The sequence below is a fragment of the Sylvia atricapilla genome, chromosome 3, assembly GCF_009819655.1.
Source record: "Sylvia atricapilla isolate bSylAtr1 chromosome 3, bSylAtr1.pri, whole genome shotgun sequence".
In the NCBI taxonomy this organism is placed as follows: domain Eukaryota; kingdom Metazoa; phylum Chordata; class Aves; order Passeriformes; family Sylviidae; genus Sylvia; species Sylvia atricapilla.
Genome location: NC_089142.1, coordinates 13,103,310 through 13,125,305, shown reverse-complemented (window position 1 = coordinate 13,125,305; position 21,996 = coordinate 13,103,310). Strand labels below are relative to the sequence as shown.

Genomic DNA, 21,996 nt, shown 5'->3' with positions numbered 1-21,996 from the left:
ATATATAAATACATCTCTACGTGTTTGTGCAATACATGAATATATGGGTATGTGTATATGCAACACATATAGGTAGGAGACATATATTTCCATGGAGAGTTGAGGATCTATAAAGCTGTGCCAACTTTTCCACTGGGGGGAAGTGTACTTGTGGCAAAAAACCAAACCAAACCAAACCAAACCAAACAAAACACCAAAAAAATCCCACCAAAAAAACCCACAAAAATTTGCTTTTTATAATGTCTTTTCTAATATTGCAAATGAGATGAAATCAATGCTGTAGAAATATTCAGCTTCATGTGCATTTGTGTCGTTAAGTAATGACAATCACAGGATCACTGAAGATAAGTTATTAAATTCCCAATAGGCTTAGCATGATACATATAATTATACATATTACATATATTGTTACATGAAGTATCCTCAGAAGTCTTTAAATGTAGTTACGAGAATTGATGAGAAATGAAACTAATTGCCTCTAGACCATGAGGCTCATTACTTCAGGAAGTAATTTAGATTCTCAAAAAATAACAAATCAGTATGAATATTCATTTGAATTACTCAGAATTATTACAGTGAAAAACATCATAAATATTGGAATATCAGATCTTGTTCTCTAAGTGGAATATCATTGTAAAACCATAAGAGATTAAAAAAAAAAAAAAAAAAAGGAATTATTTTCATATCATTGGTCTGAAACAATACCTGTCTGAAGCAATGGTCTACTTGTACCATTGCTCTGAACAATTTCCCTAAGGAAAAGAGCTGCTAATTATTGTCTGATTTCAATAATGATTGAAGAATCAGAGGTCACTGATGAAGTATTCCAACATTTTAAAGGTAATATAGGTAGCTATATAGGTAGGGATAAGCAGTAGCAATTAGTCAGATAGAAATGATGATGAGGATGCTGTATATAAATTGCTTATATACCTGAAAGAAAAAGTTGAAAAAAAGTTGAAAAAAAAAAAAAGACCACTCATACTTCTACAAAACCCAAAGCACAGAGGGAGAGGAAAATAAAGAGTAGCATCTGTCAAGGAATCTCATCAAACACAGCAGGTAAATGGCTTTCTTATTAGACAAACAACAATATTAATAAATACAAGGGGCTGCAGACCTTCATTTATACTGTGCCTCAAGCCATCAGGAGCTGGTGGCAGCAGTGATTATATCAAAAAATCTACTATAATGTTCCCTTCAATGCCCTCTGCTGACTGCATAGACTTTAATAATCATAAACTGCAGGATACTACTTATAAAATAACTATTACCATTGAACTTTATTTCTAAGTAAATATGTATTGAATGAAAAATTCTTCTGGGGCATGAGTATAAAAATGTCATTGGTTTTGACTGTCTTGTAAGCTGAATTCTCTTTGGTGGATGATATTGTGAGAATTCGTACACTCTGTTTGCATTTGATGCATTTGTTTTCACTTGTGGAGTCACCAAATAAATATCATTACAGTTGTTATATCATTAACAGAACAGTGATAGACCTGTAAAAAAAAACCCACAATAGAAGTTTGTTTTACTTTAATTATAAACCTGCCTCTCTATGCAGAGGTGTCAAGAGAGGCTGCAAATAGATTACTTTGGTTGAGTGACTAGGTTGATATTTTTGATCGGCTTGGGCCTTGACAATCAGAAATCAGGAGCTGTAATGTTTATAAGTACTAGAAAATTCAGCTGTAGATTAAGATGCCGAAGGGTTCAAATAAAAACAATCCACTTGTGTTCAGTGGATTCACTGAATTCAGTGTGAATGTGCACACTGTGAATTCAGACTGTATGAAGAAACTTGAGGAAGGGCACGTGGGTAAAAGCAAACCTTAGCAACTAGGACTTACTCAAAAGTATAGGTCACCTCCCACTTCATGAATTACAAGAATATTTGGATGATCTGGAAATCTGCATCTCAAAATCTTGAACTATGTTTCTTCTGCTAATGTAGGTCCCTCAGCAAATCCAGCTACATTCTACATATGTGGCTTAATTGAGAAGCCCCTCTTCTTTCCCCAGAAATATTGTTCTCTCATAGAGGACCACTCGTAGAGGGAATAAAGAAAGAATTTCCTGATATCAGCCTTATCCTTTGCCTCTTTCCTGGACCAGACCTCTGTTGAGGGCATTTTCATGAGGCCTTATCTATAATCCAAGTGTCACAGCTGCATGGGCTGCCAGATTGAAAGAAAACTTAATATCATTGCTTGTGAATTCATTCCCTGGAGCTTCATGTTGCTCTAATTTTCAGCTACCTAAACTTCTGGTGGGATGGATAAAAGAGGCAATGCGGGTGGCAAATACAAGCTGGTCCCTCATGCTGTGAAGGCTAAGAAAGGTCAGGTGGAATGTGTGAATACATCTAGCAGCAGTGGAAAGCATTAAGCTCCAGAAAACAAAGTCTCACATTCAATTTATATTTTATGTTCTCCAGCAATGAGCTGCATAGTCTTCCTGGAAAGTTGCCAATATTTGAATTACATTATCTATACTGATTTACAGGACATAGTTGGGATTGTCAGAGTGAAAATGTTCTGTATTGGGAAGTAAGTCTAAAAATTGTATTATTTGGGAATGTATAGCATCATTCCTGCTTCTCTGAGTTTATGAACTCTGTGCACCATAGATTTTTCATTCAAAGTCACCATTAATTATAATTGCAATAACACATTGCCAAATTCTGCAGTGCTTACTCACTCTGCCTGTCTCTCGACACAATGAAAAAAGCAGCAGGTATACCCATTTTTTCTATCTTTTCCTCTTTGATAAGGTCTGCAGGAGATAAATGAAACCTGCCATATGCCAAAGAATCATTTTTGTTGGCACAATTAATTAAAAACATCTCAAAACAAAAAGGAATTTATTAGCACTCAGCAGACTTCATATAATTCATCTTTTAGACTTTTTGACCATTCCTAGTGCAGTAATAGTCAAGGAATGGCCAGAAGTTTTTCAGTGTTTTTAACTTTACAGCTCAGGTGTTTTCAGACTTTTCTTGGCTATATAAGATGATATTTACTGGATTTTATAAAGGGGATAGAAAAACCACTGTCCTTTCAACCCCCTTTCTCTCATTCATCCTGCTTGTTCAAGTCCTACAACACAGTAAGAGTTGTGAAGTTGCATCACTGAGGAACTGAAATTTCATCATGTGGAGCAAGGCCCAGACCTAGAAGGCATTGAGCCTTGTCTTACAAAAACATGGGGGTGGAGTGCTTAATTCACAAGGCTTTTGAAGGCTTTCTTAAGTGCATAGCAATGGGAGATAGTGGCTCAGAAAATTGCCTTTTCAGGATTTTTTTCTTAGTTTCTTTCTCCTTCTCTGCCTACAGCAAGAACAACCACAACAACTTTATGGTAATTTTGATATGGAAATTTTCAGGACAGTTATGACCATGAAACTCCTGCAGAGTTCAGAAATAAGGATATTAGGAGTTTCTTCACAGACTTGGTTCCCATCATATTACCATGCATTGGTGCACACAGTATCTCTGTAAGGTCATGAAACATTATTGATTATCACTCCCATTCTATTTTTCAGAAACTGAGAGGGAAATTAGTTTATCTGAGGTTGCAGAGCAGAACACAGTCTTGCCTCCTTGTCTTTTTTATTTGAGCTTGTCCTTTACCATAAGTTAATCAAATCTGTTTCTTAGTAAGACATTCATGCAGTCTATAAAGGACAAAATCCCTTTAATATGTGGGATGTAGGTCATGTTCTGGGCCGCTCCTGAGAAGAAAAGCTATAGCAAGTTTAGGTTATTTACAAAGAATCGTGCAAATTTGTTCTGGATGGAGTGAGCTCATGTGGGGAAAGGTGGACTCTGAGTTCAGTTCTCCCTCACTCTCATGAGCTGCTCCTGAGTTCACTTCCAGTGGTGTGGAGGCTGAGGACTGCTCTTGACCTTATTTTTTCTTCCTTCTATAGTGACAAATTGTAAAGTGCATGGGGTAGTTTGTAGTTGCCTGAAGTATCAGAAACACCTGAAAGCCTTTTCCTCCAAGCCTTGTCTACACAATTATGTTACTATTTACTATTAATTCAAAGAAAATATTTAAAACTAATGTTTTTTCCTATGAATGCATCTTGAAGTAAGTTTATAAAACATGAATGTTCTCATGTTTAAACAGAGGCTACACTTTCCTCAGTGTAGACATTGTTATTTAATGAACTTTATTTAATACACTAATAATGACTTGTTTAGGCCTAAACACAGAAAAAACCCTCAAACACCAAAAATCCCATGTTTCAGATTACTGAAACACCAGTTCCTACAGTTCATTGAGAGCCTTACTGGGGAGAATAACAAATTATTTCAAAATATATATAATCTTTATATTTGCTTGAGTATGTAATTGTAATAAAACTTTAGGGTAAGAATATTAGATCTTGATTCTATTTGTGGTGCTAATGACTAAAGGTAAGTAGGAAGACACATTGCATAACAGAATGCATAAAAAAACCCCTCATGGTATAAAGGTAATAAATTATATTCTTCTCAAATATAAGACACACCAGTGTTCTGCTCCACAATGTTGATAATTTGAGTCCTAAAATTCCATGTGTTGTACAGCACTTCATGTTTGATTTTGGAAAAATCTCCATATTGTAGCTGAAAAGTAATGAGGGCCCTAATATGTAATGATGCTTTCACTCAATGCATTTCCCACCAAATTTCTTGAGCAAGAATACAAGACTACAATACCTTCAGGTTTTCATTGTAATTGAAAATGGCCACAGAGGTTGTTGTGGGATATCTGATGAGCTCTGTACTGGGAATAAAACAAATACAGATGTTCTCAGAAGTGTACCAAAATAACAAGTAAATGAAATCAAATTAAAGATGTCAAAGCTGCTGTGACTCTCCTGGCTGGCATCAGTATTATATTTGGTAATTATGTTATTACATTTGTGGGATATTCTCCTAAGGTATTATTTTTTTTATTGAAAGCACATCAACCACTTCTTTTTCCATGAAAATCTTTCCTCCCTTTAGGGATGTGTGCCTTTCTGATGCAGCCCTTGTAGTTTGGTTTAATGATGAGACTCTTCTAAACTTAGTCAAGTTTAGTGCTTGATACTTGATTGTAGTTCTGTTCCAGACTGCAGCACCACCTCAGTGTCCTAAATCCTGGACATACTAAGCACTGAGCTGACTGTCTTTCAGATGCAGTCCTCTCCCTCTCCATCTCATTTTCTGTCAGGGCTATATCAACATTTCAGTGTTTCAATCCAGCTCTGTGTTTTAATTTTCTGTATGTTCATTTTCTTTTACATCTAGGCCAGTGAAAGTAAATTCAGAGAAGTACAGGTTGCAGCTGAAGTGAAAAGGTTTGAGTCTTGTGGAAGCCATATGAAAACTTTCACTGGGTCTGATCTCAAAGAAAATAAAGGTCCTTAACAGGTAATTCAGTCCTAAGAAGAGGTTCCAAGAACCTGTAGTTTTCACTATGAGCTTTTTTAAAAAAATTGTATGATACAATTATTTCTTTTCCATAGTCTAAATCTCTGGTGCCTTACTTTATAAAAACCCGAAACTCAAGGACTCTAGTGGGAACTGAGAGACAATTTGCCAGAAAAAGGATAGACAAGACCAAACCTAAATATACTAAAATAAGAGATTTTCCAAAAACTATAAACAAAACAAAAATAACATAAAAGAAACTCGCTTAATATTATTGAGTAAAAATAATTATCTGTAGCAACTCTAAAAAGATAAATTAATTGTCTTAGAAATGTGTTTTCTTATGTTACAGACAAGAATAATTATTTTTAATTGAATTTTCATTTAATGACACAGATATATTTCAAGATTTATATTAATAGGAGACTAAATTCAAATTTCATCTAGAGAAAATAAATTTTGCTATTTCTTGTGTATTTTGTGCCTTCTGTCAATAACTTAAAAGTGTTAGGCTGTGGAATTGAATTCAATATGATGACTAAGCCCAGCTCTTCTCCCTGTCTTATTTCTCCAAGTGCGCATTAAGGACTTCTGAGATGTCAGCTTCTATTTCTAATATGAACCATAGTAGGCTAAATAATATTTCTAAACTTTTATCCACACAACCTTCAAACAGTACATGCAATTATTTTATTTTTTTCTTTAAAAGAAAAGAATGTTTCTGATAGTTCAACTTACAGCTAGTAATTATCATAGAGACTTGCTTCCTCTATTTACTGAGGAATTAAATTGGTAGTTTTTATCTTCAAATTGTGATTATCCTTTAACTCTGAATTTTTCATACTTATTGCTGCAGTGTGAGATCTGCAGAATGTCAGGCATTCAGGAAAAATACTGAGAATTTTAGTGTGGTGACTCCTTAGGAGTATTCTAAGAAACTTACCACGTTCATAGTCCTAGAAATGCTAGCCAAGATGTATAATAACAGCAAGTATAGCAGATTGTTCAGGCATGAAGGCAGACATTCAAAATGAAAGGGATGCCTAAAACTATCCCACCTGTTTTGCAGAACAGACCACAGAACCTGGTCTAAATTTCAACAAATAATCTAAAAATTGTATTTCCAAGCAGATTTTTGATGAATAAATTTCAAGACTGAGAGTGTATATACATGATTTTTTAACAAAATAATGTACAGTTTTTGTCACGAGACATGGCTTCTATGTGCTTTCCCTACAAAACCTAAAGAAGTCAGAACAAACAAGCAGATCATACTTTTAAACAATGGGTCTTTATAGCATTTTTTTTTAAATCAGCAATCATAACTTATGTGTTTTCAGAAAGGTGTCTGGAAAATTCTCAGAATTCTGCCACTTGATTCATCAATTTTAACAAAGGTGAATCCTCATGAAATTCCAATTTTTACTTAGATTGTTGTTATGGTTGCAGGACATCAGAAGCCATTCTCTGTGACTTTAATAGTTATTGTAATACTGTACCTGTTTCCTTTTTCATAATATCTAATTTATGCAGTGATATTAAATCCACAATACAGTACACTTTCTTAATCATACTCGGAATTCTGAATTTGATCCAAACATCTTTGACTTATAAAATTTATTTTCTTCTCTATATAAAGTTAAAGAGTAATAAAACTAATTTTCAGGTATTGCAGGTACAGAAAGTTCCTTTCAACTTCCCAGACTGAGGACAATGTTGTCCATTATTTTCACCTTAGCTATTTGGATTTATCTTTCTGGCACTGTAGTACAGGTTAGTTTCTGTTGAAGCTTTGCACAATGATTGGTTTTTTCTCTTATATTTCAGAAAGATTCTCACTACGAATGATCAGGTTTCATCTAACAAATGTAAGAGGCATCTTAAATGTCATTTAAGATGTCCTAGACTATTCTGTCTGCCTAGACAGGGGACAAATGTCCCTGTATTTCTTATGTCATGTCTACTACCTCTGTGCATACATACTTAATGTGCTGGGCATCAGTCAAATACCACCAGAAAATTGAATTGAGACCAGGGGCACTCCATAATGTGTGATTCATAATACCCAATATTACCTTGCTCACTATGATCAAAGTAGGAATTAAGAACCTACTAAAGTTCTTGAAGTAGGAGCTCAGTCCAGTCCAATATGGAGTGCACATCCTTGCCTAACCGTAAATATTTAGTGACACCCTGTAATAGTTTCCCAAGACTCCAGTTGCCACAAGAGCCTAGGTCTGCTTTAAGTCCTTTGACAAAACTTCAGTATCCGTGTACCTTGGATACTTTAGGGCATAAATTATTGTGTGTAAACAATTGAGTCCCATTCCTGGTGGTTGGTTGCTGACCTGCTTTCCAGGGCCAACTGCATGTCCCGATCCATCTGTAAAGTGCTTCTGACCCACCTAAACGTAGGCCTACAATGTCAGCTGAGAGGCCACAGGGAATCAGAAATGTGTGACAGCTGACAAGTATGGCAGCACGACACAAGAACTGCAGGATATCCTGTATCCTCCATCCTTCTGGACCAACATGCAGAAGTGAAGTGACATACTGTGGGTCTTCTCAGACAATCACAGCAATCAATATTAAAAATATTGAATCAAATTTTTTGGTTGTAATGGTAATCCAGATCCTTATGTGCCTGCTTACATCCATTCAGATATCTAAAGATCTCAAATTGAATTGTACTACCAAAACTGATTTGTCTTTCTCCTCAAATATTGAGAGTAAAAGAAATCATCTTTTATTGCTCACTCATCTCTTGGTTTGAAATTGATAATTTTTTTTGTAATCCTGAGGTAAAATTCATGAAAGATCCTCAGCAATGCACCTAAATGAACCTGATGATTGGTAGTGAGCATCTTATTGAAATTAAAAAACAAAAAGCAATAATTGTACAAGGCTGTAACAGAAACTACTCTGTATTACAATTCTAAAAAGATGAATTTATATAGCTAAGGTGAAACATTGCATGTATTGGTGCACTCTTTAATGCTGAAGGACTATACAAATCAAATGTAAATTAAACATCAGAATGTAGAAAAAAAATGCAGTTATTCCCTTGATTTCATTAATTTTAGGAAAGCAAAGCAAACATTGTCAGCTACAATGGCAGAAACATAATGAAACTCTATCCCTAAATCTTTAGGCAAAAAAGCCCCCAATAAAATATTAAAAATTCTGCAGTGCACCTGTTTGAGATGAAGAAAATATACTCTATGCAGATGATGGTGGCTACTAAGATTAGCAAAATAGTTTAAAGTTGGGAAAAGTAAAGTAGGACAAAGAGTACATAAAAGCATATTACTGACACGGGAAGAAAGAGCTGAAAAGATTCCTTAGTTTGAGCTTGTAGTTACACATGAGGTACTGCACAGCTCTTGGAATAGCAGACTTGAAAGATTTTCTATGTCTGTGAGCAAGATTAAATGAATTAGTGATGAAGCAAAGTCAATCCACTTCTTTTCCTTAGGAGGAACAGCTGACTACACTTTTGAGTTGGTGTATCATTGGAACAATTTTGCTGTGAGGTATCCCCAACATTATTCATATTCAGGGAGAATTCATCAAGAAACACACTGATATTTTTCATAGTCCCTGTAGTTCCCTTACTGCACTGATTCCACAGTATCCCTGACTCATCCTTATGGTTGTCAACTGAAGGTTAAGTTCCATTTTTATTGCTGCCAGTGTTGCATTGCTCTTTCACGGCTTATAAAAAAGCTGGAAGTCATCTGAATAAAGGATATGTAGTGGGTGGATATACTGTTAGCTCCCACTCAAAAGTGGCCACTGTCCCTAGAAATTGAATTTACTCTCCTTCAACACCTGATCAGATGAAAGTAGTGAAAGTCCTATTTGACGTTTTTCCAAGCTGTGAGTAAACATGTTTATAAGAAGGTAAAATGAAGTTAAGATACAGAATGCCAGAAGCAAAAGAGTGATTGTGAAGAAACAGGAAAAAAAATCTTTTGTATCAACACAAAAAATAAAGAAGGATTTGCATAATAAACCAACATTTGGCTAAATAGATCGTAATTTCATTTTTCTAAATGTCTTACAAATACATAATGCATTTTGCATACCCTATTGTTAGAAAGAGCGAGATCTTGCTCAGGCAGAGTCCAGGACATTCTTGTACAAAGAAATAAAAAAATATCTAGGAGCTGTGAAACATGTAAATATGCAGATTCAAATAGCTGAAATGGGTGATATATTTTTCCCCCAAGATACCTGTAAGCATCTTTCTCCTTATTCCTTTCCTACTCCATGTTTTAGATTGTTATAGATTTCTACTCTCATTGTTAATAGATTATGGCATTAAACATTGCTTTATTATTCTAAAGTCATCAATTTTCTTTCATTGGAACATTGGATTGCATCATGAGGTTCACAAGACAGAAAAAATAATATTCATTATCCCTGCATTTCTTCAGTGTTTTGTGTTTTAGCAAGGAAAATATTTTTGCAGAAAATTCACTCCCAAAACAACTTCTCCCAGTAATATGATTATTTTCTCAAAGTGTTTATGCTTTATATCACCAAAAAAAAGCAATTTGTGTGAACTTCTGAGCTATATTAAAATACATATATTGAATATTGTATGGGATGTTATTGCATTCCTGTCTCATGCAACAATACATTTTCTGATGATATGGAAGAAGAGAATATTATTCGACTTTTTGTTTAGATTATCTTCACACTACAGTAAAATTTATTGTGTTTACACTTCAGTGCAGGATGACAAGTATCATCAAAAGGCTATTACTGATAAAAACATAAAAAAGAAACTCTATTTTTGATTTCATCACTTTAATAGGAAAGGGAAACAAATAAACTTATTTGCTCATCTAGATGGAATTCGAGACAAAGCTACCATGTATAGTTCAGTTTGATACAGGGCCTTACTGAAATTGTTTTGGGAACTGGTCCTTGTCTCCTGAAATGAAATGCATGTTCCTTGGATAATTACTACATCAGTCTGTACGGTCCTAGCAAAACAGTGGATGGGAAGTTTAGGTATGTGCTTGGACTTGATGCCGTAGGTCCTTATGCCATCTATTAAGGAATTCAGAAGACTCTGGTTTTTTTCTCATCGGAAACCATATTTTTCTTTACCACAGAGGAAACTACTTCTCAAGAGGACAAGTTATTCAAATGCTTCTCTATGATTCCCATGATCTGGCAAGTAAGAATGGCCTGACAATTTCCACCATTCCCTCATATCATTTTCCAATACACCCTAATAACAAAATCTGCTTTCATACCATAACTTTGATTTTAAACTAATGGTCTCCCAGATTCTGAAGTGAATTGTCTGTACCAATAAATTGTTTGTACTTTTGAGGTTGTTCTGTTTTTTTTTTTTTTTTTTTTTTTTTTTTTTTTTTTTTTTTTTTTTTTTTTTTTTTTTGTTTTGTTTTGTTTTTTTGTTTTTGTTTTTTGTTTTTTATTTTGCTAAAGACAATTATAATTCTCACCTGCAGACCCTAGAACACCTTGAGGGTTACTGTGAGCTAGGAACTATTGCCAGTTGTTGCCTTGCCTGATGGCATGATATTTTGAAGTGTAAGAGTTTATTTGTATGGATGCAAGCTCTGCAGAGCCAAATCACTTTAGGATAGGAGAACTGCTGCCTCTGGCCAAGTGGTTTTACCTTTTTTCTGTAAGGTGGATGTTATATAGCTCACTCCTCCATAATCATATTTTTCTAAATTCGGTGCAGTAATTTAAGCATTCATATATGTATATATTTGTAAGTGACAGAGGGAAAAAAACAAACTCAAATCTTTATCTCCTTCCATCATATTATTTTTGATTTTTCCTGTGGTCCACACAAAGGCATGTATGTGTTTGGCAGATAAAATTATTGAATGTTTTCCATCTCTCACAGAAACCTGTAGTTTGTGTGGTTTTAAAACTCTAGGGAGTATTGTGACTGCATTGTCAGAAAAAGTCTGAAACATAGATTCACTGGAGCCCTACACAATTCCATAGGTTCTCTCTGGCATACTAAAGAGAAACTGAAACGGAACAAACTTGCAAAACCAGTATTTTCCTAATGGAGTGAAGAAATTTGTACTTTTTCTAAGCCAGACCTAGCTGAAAACAGAAATTCAGATCAGATTTTTTTTTTTTCATTTTGTTACTAGAAGCAATAACCCTTCCATTCTCATCTGTTCCAAGAGGTTAAGAAGAATTATTGCTACATAGTGAGACAACAGAAAAAAGTTCAGAAGAAAGTTAATGAACTTGCTATTGATCTGCAGCATTTTTAGCATATTTACATCTTTGCAAAACTCATAGGATTCATGTTCACTTCCTGGAGAGTTTACATGTTGATAAACATCAAAGGCTAAGTTTCTCTGTTGCTGTATATAAATATTCCCTATATTTTTAGTTGATCTCCATAATATTTTATTCAAATATATACTTAAGATTAAGTATTTTATGTGAGAAACACTCTAGACATATACAAGACCATAAAAAATGTCACAGAGATTATTTTCTTTTGCACCTTTAATTTCATACTTGTTCTTTGATCTAGTATGTTTTTAACTCTGTTTTTTTAAAGAAAAGAATTATTACATGAAAAGCATGTGCAGAAAGCACCAGCCATTAGCAGTTTATTGTATGACAATATTTAGTGGTTGCAAAATCTTTGACCTTGCAAGTGACAAGATTGCCATAATACATCAAACTTTAGCCAGCCCTGCAACATATTTGTGTATTGTAAAGGGTAAAAAGGGTCAAATGTGGGTGAAAGTTTGTTTATATTCTTTCACAATGACTTTTATAATTTTGTTTCTAAAAAAATTATTTGGGAAAAAAAAAACCAAAACAAACCAATAACCAAACAAACATAGGCTTCATCTCAATTATTAAATGAATGGTGACTAATCAATTCCTTATCATTAAAGTTACATTTTCTGTTATCAAATCTTTTAGCCCTAAAAGAGATTGAGCTGTGTGTAAGCCAAGTAATGGGAATGGTCATGCATTTTTCTTTTTGTCTTGAATTCTGCCTGGACAATGTTTGGGAGAGTACAATGTGGCCTAGACTGTACCACATCCATCCTGAAAAATTAATGATATAGCAGGGATTTTCCAGTGCCTGTGCACACTCCCAGGCACAGTTAAAATAGCAGTATAGAGATAATCACTGATGCAAAGTGACAGGTTTTGGCTCCTCAGGCAAGTAGAAAGGTCAGGAGTTCACATAAACAGACAAATTTATTTTTATAATGCACTTTTCTGTCTGTATTTCTACCTCTGACTTGTAGTATAGAGAAAATAATACACGATAACATGTTATAAAAGAAAGCAATTGTGGCTGTTACCTTTGAGAAGGGCAAGAAGGAAGATCCAGGCTGGTCAACCCCACCTCAAGCCCTAGGAAGGTGGAATGCTGCCAGCAGTTTGAGGAAGGTGATTCTTGCACTCTGCTCAGCCCTGGTGAGTTCTGGGTCCAGATCTTGGCTCTCCAGTAAAAGAAAGATATATTCTTACTGAACTGGTTCCAGTTCAGGACCACAAAGGTCACAAAGGTATGAGAGCACCTCTCCTATAAGAAAAGGCTGAGAGAACTGTGATAGTTTAACCTGGATAGGAAAAGGCTAAAGAAAATAACCAGCAGAAGAGAAAGAAGATGCAGAAACCAGACTTCTCAGAGCTACCCACTGACAGGAACAGACACAATAGGCACAAATTAAAAAAAACATGGCATTTAACCCAATCACAATCACTTTTCTTTTTCCTGTGGTAGTGACTGAGCACTGGAAAAGATTTTCCAGAGAGGTTGTGGAGTCTCTATCCTTGGGGATATTCAAAGTCCACAGGGCAGTCCTGAGTGACTGGAATGCTCTACGTAACCCTGTTGGAGTAAGGGGATTGGACTAGAAGGTCTTCTCAAGTCCATCCCAACGTCAAAAGTTCTGTGAAACACTGAATGGACATACATGCAGCTGTTTCAAAATGTATTTAAAGGAAAAATTCTGTACTTTAACAAACAGACAAGAAACTAACCTGTCTAGATTTAATGCAACTTTCAGTGAAATCAGAGCTTAATAAAACAAAAATCTGAATAGAAGGGATGATCCAGCAGACTTTAAAAGAGCAAGCAAACAAACAGAGAGGGTAAACTTTTAACATCTGATCTTTAGAAACAGCTCACTCATACAGTTCTTCATCTTGAAACATGAATACAATAGCATTATACAGTGCATTGCCATCCTGACCTCCACAGTACTGTTTGTGGAATGAGGCATTAGCTTTGTCATTTGCCATTCTGTAAAAAATAATAATAGAAATAAACAATGAAATGCACCACATCAGTAATACAGGGAGTAAAACCTACAGCTGTGATCTGTCATGTCCCTGTTGAATGTTTTGCTCACTAAGCTATAGAAATCACTGTCATTTTTCCCATGTCACCAACCCTCTGACTCTTACAGTCATCATTCTGAAATAATTCAGTTGTAGCTGGAGAAATAAGACAAATCAGGTGTCTTTTCCTTGCCCCTTCTGTTCCTCATGCTGTAGTTTACAGGTCAGAGTAGTCTTTTGACAAATAAGAGGTGAGATCTGTACTGCACTGTCACTGTTCTGAATAGAACAAATCCAACTTATGTCTTCCCTCTAAGGAAAGGACTCTTCCAAAGAAAGAAAGAAAAACTAACAGTGCTTAAGGATATATTCTAGGTTTTTCCTCCTGGAAAATGTCATACTGCCTCTGTGATATCCCACCATTTGGATTTTTTGCCTCTGAAGAAAATCCTTTCACTGAATAAAAATCATACTACATATTAAAGAAAAGAGAACAATCTGCAGGGGAACTGCTTAATTATAGCAATTTATCTTTTTGCTCCAATGTGTAAATGGAATTATTTGAAGAAAAAACCACGTGGGAAGAGGAGCTGGAGAAAAATAAAAATAAAAATCTTTCATCTGCCCACATCTCTAATGTGATGTAGGCAAGAGAAGAGAAATTCAGATAAATGACCTTACATTCTGAGTACAACAGGATATTTACTCTTTCCTAGAAGATTAAGAAATATGTATTGTAAACTACTACTCTGTTGAGGTAATATCTTGCCTAACAAAAATAAAAGAGTGCCTGGCTTACAAGGCAGAGGAAAATTCTAGCAGAGTGTCAGGAGCTGAACATCAGGCTCTGATTTATTCCATTTTCCCTAGTCTTTGAAGAGAAATAAACAACCAGAGAGAGAGAGAGATTGGTGTTTATTTGTGTTTGCTGCTCTCTCTGATTGGTGTTAGGGGCCACTTCTACAACTGAACAAAGATATGTGATTTAATTATTTTGTTATAAAAGAATGAATTTGCCATTTGTTGTTTTGCTTTCAGTGGACTCTATTACTTGTGTGTTTTTGAGGAGATTTGAGAGCCGTAAGGTAAATCTGGGACACCAGTAGTGTCCTCTATCTGCCCTGAAATAGACAATGAATTTTGTTTACTTGAAAGTACTGGAAGCCCTTACTCCGAGAAAATGCTGTCCTGGAGTATTGCTGTTAGTCAGAACACTGTGTAGACAAATATTACATGCACTCTATATAAAAATAATATAAAATAAACATCTAAAGTGGTTAGCAACATTACAGTCACACTGAGAGATCAATATTATTTGATTATTTATATGAATAATATGTAAAAAGTGGATGTTTATGCATGTATTTGTATATGAGACTCACAGAGCAGTCAAGGCTTGAAAAGACTCTGGAGATCATCTAATTAAACCCTACTTTTTAGAGTAGAATTAGTTACAGCAAGTTGAACATAGGCATTGATTATTCCTAAGAATAGACACTGAAAGCTCTCTGGGTAACTTGTACTTGTTCCAGTGTCTGACCACCACCACAGAATTCTTTTTTTTTTTTTTTTTTTTTTTTCTGTGTGTGTGTGTGTATTTAAATAGAATTTTGTGTATTCCAGTTTCTGTCCACTGCCATTTGTGGATACTACTGAGAGCCTGGCTCCATCTTCTTATCTTCCTCCTTAGGTATTTACACACACTGAGCATTCTCTTCTCCCAGCTGAACAATCCCAGCTCTATCAGCCTCTCACATGTCAGATGTTTCAATCCCTTGGTCATCTCCATGACATTTTGCTGGACATACCCCAGGATGTTTGTGTCACTACTGAAGACCAAGAACTGAACACAGTACTCCACATGTATGTCACCAGAGCTGAGTAGAGGGGAAAGAATCACTTCTCTTGGACTGCTGACAACCCTCTGCCTAAAGCAGCCCAGGATGCTTATGGCCTCCATGAGTGCAATAGCACATTGCTGGCCCATGATCACCTTGTTATCTCATTAGGTGAAAACAGTTGTGTAATCAGCCATTTACTCAGACTGCTAACACTGTTATGTGCACCTGGAGATGGAGACAGTCAGTTCTGAGACACAGTCATAATTACATCTGTAAATAATACACAAAAAACTAGTCCCCTCTTTTTTCGAATTATGAAATTCATATGGCCAAATTCTTCTAACCCCAAAAAAAGGGTGTTGGTGTTTCATTACTTACTGGGAAAGGCGTCTTTCCTGTTTTAAGTAGCAAACAGGTGATCCTTCTATTTAAAACCACAGATGAGTTCATTTGTACTATGTCATATGTTTGTATATATATAAAACCATACATATACATATATGAAACACATATATATACATATAAAACAATGTTTAAAGGCTTTGATGAGAGTATCTTGCCTGGTAAATGCTGAGTCACACTAGTAAAGCAGCACTAAATTAGTCATCTGATATGTTTGCATGATAGAGTTCTATATAAAGAAAGCATATTGGCTCTGGGCTTAGAAACAGCAAGGCTTTGTCATCAAATGCTGCACACAGGCAAATTGAGTCTGCTGGCAGGGATTATATGATCTAAGCAGACAATATTCAGTCCTCCATGAGGTTGTTACCAGCCCTCTGTGTCTGCACATCCATAAGCATTTCCACTGACTGAAGGAAAATCCAGCTCCAGAATATGTCAGATAGGCTGAAAACTTACTGAAATGCAGAATGCGTTTGTGGAGTTAGGATATATGGATTAGTAATATATACAGATTGAAACGGACATTATATCAGACAACAACACTGCAGAGATTTTATTCAATATTGTTTATGCTATATGAAATAGAAAAGAAAAAGAGGAAGGCAGGAAGGGAGGTAGGAAGGAAGCAAGGAGGAAAAACTTGCTGTTTTGGAGATATCCTCATTGCAGGGTTCATGAAACAGTAAAAACCAGTAATTTCTCAGCAGCAATAACAGATGTCTAAAGTCTAGACTGTAAAATAAATAAATAAATTCAGTCATGCACTAATTTAGTAGAAAGGTTGCTCAGGAAGTCATCTGTTCCATTCTTTGCTCAAAGAAAGTGCAATTAGATCAGTATGCTCAACCTTAGACAAATTTTGGTCATCAAAGATCGTAACTAAACGGGAACTTGACAGACGGTTACTTCAGAAATGAGTCAAAGTCCCTTCTAATCAAGGAGGATCTGTCTACATCAATAAAACCTGAATGGCATCCTTACCAGGGAATAGGAAACAACTGTAATAACTTGAGGATATCAAGTTTGTAAGGATTTTTGCTTAGTGAGGAGTCAATATTAAAAAAAGAAAAAAAAAAAAAAAAAAAGACAAAAAAAACCAGTAAAGAAAAAGAAATCCCAATGGCTGGGGATAACGGATAATAAGAGGGCTGAAATGTTTTGTGTTGCTGAATTCTGGGCTATTGAGGAACACATCCATTCAGAAATAGGCTTGATGACATTGAACCTTCATTTTGTAGCTGATAAGTGAAACAAGATGTTCATGGGTTTCACTGGAAAGCATCCTCGTCTTATGGGATATTTGAGAGGGCATGTGGAGTTGTGCAAAACCTATTATGGGATTTTTAGTGGAAGGGACAAAGATAAAGAAAGGGAAGTACCACCCTGAATGGCTAAAGAGAATGGCTATAGAAGAGTTTGTCTGGGTGCAAGCCAGCAGCTGGGCAAATTGTCCTGCACATCATTACTTTATAGTCTTCCCTCTCCTTATTAAATTCTATTCCAAACTGTTATCTGTGCTATGCTAATGTCTAATATGAATGATTGAGAGTGGAGATTCATTAGAAAATTTCAGGCTGCAGCAGCTGAGAAGTAGGTTAAACCAAAAGTAGGTTAAAAAGATCAATTTTAAAGTACTCAAAAAATACTTAAATTGTGAGTCCAATACAAAATAGTGAATGAGGTGAACAGAAATAACTCTTTCATGGAGGATAGGAGGGAGAGGAGGAGGAGGGGAGAAAGAGAGAAAGAGAGAGAAGAGAACAAACTTTATTTTTGATGTCTTGCAGGTGAGACACCAATTCATCCCTCCAAGTGTGACCTTTATTTTTCCACCACAACATTCTGTTACTGCAGTACAGAATCTGAAACACAGCAGTTCTCAGTCTTTTCCTACTTCTGCTTTCTAGCCAGGTCTTCCCATTTCACATTGCCTAACTAAAACATATACTTGTTAGTGATTCATTTCACCATATTTTTCCCAGGCCATTATTCCTGCTTGTCAAGATCATTTTAATTCTAGCCCTGTTTTGCTCTGAAATTTCAAGAACTATACTCATTCTTCCATCATACAGCTCATTAATATCAATATTCAATTATATTCAGCTCTGAACAGATGTCATCAAAACCATGAGCTCTACTGGATGTCTCCAATTCTAAAAATAATTACTGTTTGATGTTTAACAAAGTTGGAGACTGGTAGGGCCAGCTATCTCAACAAACACTGTTGTAGCAGAAGGAGAAAGTAAGCTTATTGACAACATACAACAAGCTATAGATTTTTTTATATTATCAATAGTTCTGGCTTCTGAAATTGCTGTGTTTGTTCTCTATACTTGTTCTCACTTCTGCAGTACAGTTTTTCATACGTGTGTTGTGCTCAGGAATGAGAAAACAGTGTGTTCCTTTTTAATATTGCTATAATTAAGCATTCCAGGTTTAAAAATCAGAGACTGTAACAATACAATTATTTTTCTAAGTTTAAGAATTAGACCTCATCCTTTTTTTCTACCAATCTCTTCTCAGATAAAGTCTGCAGGATAAGTATCTTCTGTGCTGAATGGATATATGTTCAAAAAACATCTGCTTGACTTTATCATATTGTCAGTTTTCAGGATGAATAAATATATCTGGAGAAGATCTTAAATATAAAAGTGCAACACCTATTTAAAATAGAATGAGAATTGCTGTATTCTGACAAGTTTTTAAATTCTTGTGTCCTCTTTTGGATTTCCCAAAGGGACAATGACTTCTTTTGAAATAGTCTTCTTTGTCATAGGCTTATGAGACTGGAGTACTATTCCTAAGCAGTTTAAAAAGCCCAGCCCCTGAGGATGCCTTGCTCAAGGTGACCTGACATTTGGAAGGCAAAAATGGAATACTGCTGTTTAGCTCCTGCTAAGCATCACTAAATTTATTTTATTGATTCTCTGTCATACTGCTTACTTTCTATAAAGTTCACTTCGACATCTTACAAACTAGACATCACGATGCTTTATTGTTGCACCCATCAAATCCATCTACCCCTGAGATATTTTTTGAACTGTGATTTCAACTATAGTATTCCTTCTTATTAACAAAAGTAAATGAAATCTCTGTATTACTTGTCCAGTGTAAAATTCTTCTGAAATTATAGGATAGGTCATGGTCTAATAACCTTCCAGTCACCTGTAGATCTTTGACTTCTTGGATGCAAGAACAGCACCTCGGAGAGGTTCATTCTATCTCACCTCTCACTTGGTAGTCCTCCTTCCTGACTCTGGGGTTTGCAGTGGTTCTTTTTTTTTTTTTTTTTCCAAATGACAAAAAATGGTCTGAATATGCTTGCAAATGTTGTTTTTCCTTTTAAGACAGACTTTAGAATAAGTATTACATTTTTCTTAGAAATAAGCTTAAGAAAATTACATTATTCTAATGCCTAAAAGTCAATCACAAAGTGTAGAACAACCTAAACCTGTATTTCCAAAGAATGAAAAGTTTTTCACAGAATACTGACAAATAGAATCACAAAATCATGGAATTTTTTTTAAGTTGGAAAAGACTTCTAAGCCCATAAAAAATTAACTCAGCACTACCCAGTCCACAACTAAACTATGTCCTTGAATGCCACATCTACAGGTCTTTTAAATACCTCTGGGGATGATGACTCCCACAAACACACCCTGGGCAGCCTGTTCCAATGCCTGACAACCCTTCCCATGAAGATATTTTTCCTAATATCCAATCTACCCTGGCACAACTTGAAGCCATTTACTCTTGTCCTATGACTTTTCACTTGAAAAAAGAGACTGATCCCCACCTGTGAATCTCCTGACTCCTTTCAGTCAGTTTTAGAGTGTGATATGGGCTCCCCTGAGCCTCATTTTCTCCAGGCTAAACACCTCCAGCTGCCCCAGCTGCTCCTCATCAAACATATGCCCCAGACCTTTTGCCAGCTCCATTGCTCTTCCCTGGACTCACTCCAGAACTTCAAAGGTTTTTTTGCAGTGAGGAGCCCAGAACTGGACACAGCACTGGAGGTGTGGCCTCAGCAGTGCCCAGTACAGGGGGATGATCACTGCCCTGATCCTGCTGACCACACTATTCTGGTACAGACCTTCTTGCCTGTGCTATTCTAGTGGCCTTCTTGGCCACCTGGGCACACCCTAGCTCATGTTCAGCTGCTCTTGACCAGCACCCCAAATCCTTTTCTGATGAGCAGCTTTCCAGCCACTGCTGCGGGTGTTGTGACCCAAGTGCAGGACTCAGCACTTGGCCTTGTTGAACCTCATATGACTGGCCTTGGCTCTTCCAGCCTGTCCAGATCCCTCTGTAGAGCCTTTGAACTAATTTAAATGAAATTGAAAGAAAAAAAAATGCACTTCTCCTTCTGGAGAAAAAGCATAGTTTCAGAGTAAACCCAAGATTTTCTAAGAGCCTTCACAGACTTTTTAGGAGACCTGCAAGGTTCAGCTATGTTGATGTCACACATGATGTGATATATAATCACATCTAAATAATCTTATGTTGAAACAAATCCATTAAGCCAATGTACTGATGGGAAGAATACAGAGCTGATTAAACATGACACATAAATAAAGAGTATGGAGGTAGAAATTTAGTTAAGTGGGTAAAACACAAACTGTTTACTGTAATGTGCTACTGAAAGATAACAAGGCACTAAATAAATAAGTGGAAAAGCTTAAAAATAAATCTAAGTTCTATAATAGTTTCATCCTGGGGATTTCAGAAAGAAAAAAAATACAATGTAAGCTTTCAACATCAGGCTCAATGGACTTTGTAAAGTAAACACAAGGGAGGTATCTTGTACAGAAACCCACTCCATCAAAAACAAATAATGCAGCTCAAGGTGGACAAGGTTATGAATTTGTGCTTAAAGACATCATGAGACTGATAAGGTTATCCTAACAATCCCAGCAAGGGTTTCTCTTTGAAGGGCAGACATCTCTCTTCCTCATAAAAATATGTCAAAGGGCAAGATCTGTGCACCTTGAGTTACTGAGGGATCCTGTTTATAAAACAGGAGATTTGTGACCTTTCTGCCTGAGTCATATAGACACGCTTTAACTATCTGCACAGATAAGAATTAAAATATCTCCAGGTATGTGGGATAGAACAAAGTAGGTGTGAATCAATCACTATTGTCCTGTCAATGAGACATAGATATGCACTGCAAAATCAGAACCTACATCCACCATGGGATTACTGCACATCTTGGGACTGCCCAATAATACTTGTCGGTATTGATAAGATTTTCATATATACCATGACTGACTATGAGATTGTCCTGGGTTTGCTTGAGATTTAAGTGAGGCTTAGTTCAAATCTATATTTTTCCTCTAGTTTATAGATTTTTGGGGTTTTTAAGAAAATTCATGACTGAATAAAAATAAATACATAAAAATTAAATAAAAAGCCATAAAGCACACAGACTTAAGAAAATATAAGTAATTGAATAGTGTCGACACTAGATTAAATAGCTAAATTTCATTTTTTTTCCAATCATAATAAAAGACAAGTGATATTATGTTGATTATTAATAGGAACATATATAGAAATATGTCTAGATGGGCTAACAGACTTATATCCATAAACAGGTCTATGCTAACTGATGTATAATATTGGATTCTGTAAATTATGGTCAGTTTTATCCAACCTTTTCCTTAAGAGCAGTTGCTTTAGCTTGAGTAATACTTTTAGCATTATAAAACCTTTTATAGTATCTTTGTGTGGTTTATTACTAATATATCTAACATAAAAGAAACACTAGACATTTTTGTTTTCTTATTCTATAAGTGAAATATCAACATTTTACATATACATATATATTATCAATATAACTATAGGTTAAGTTTCCACAGAAATGCTTTCATGCTTTGAAAAAAACAAAAAAAACCACTGAATTTTGTTCCCTGAAGTGCAGGTAGTGTTACTTCTTTGTTTGCTTTGAAGCCTTTGTATGGCTACTGGGAATTCATGAAGAAATAGAAAACCAAAACATTTCATAAAATTTA

At 35.6% G+C, this 21,996-nt stretch overlaps 1 long non-coding RNA gene across 1 annotated transcript in view; it reads right to left on the bottom strand.

Moving 5' to 3' along the window:
• Positions 1-10,840, bottom strand: part of LOC136358372 (uncharacterized) — a 120,484-nt gene extending 109,644 nt beyond the window's left edge. The window contains exon 1 of the long non-coding RNA XR_010743065.1: positions 10,755-10,840. This is a non-coding gene — a long non-coding RNA (uncharacterized lncRNA). The remainder of the gene's footprint in view (positions 1-10,754) is intronic.
• Between the last annotated feature and the right edge of the window lie 11,156 nt (positions 10,841-21,996).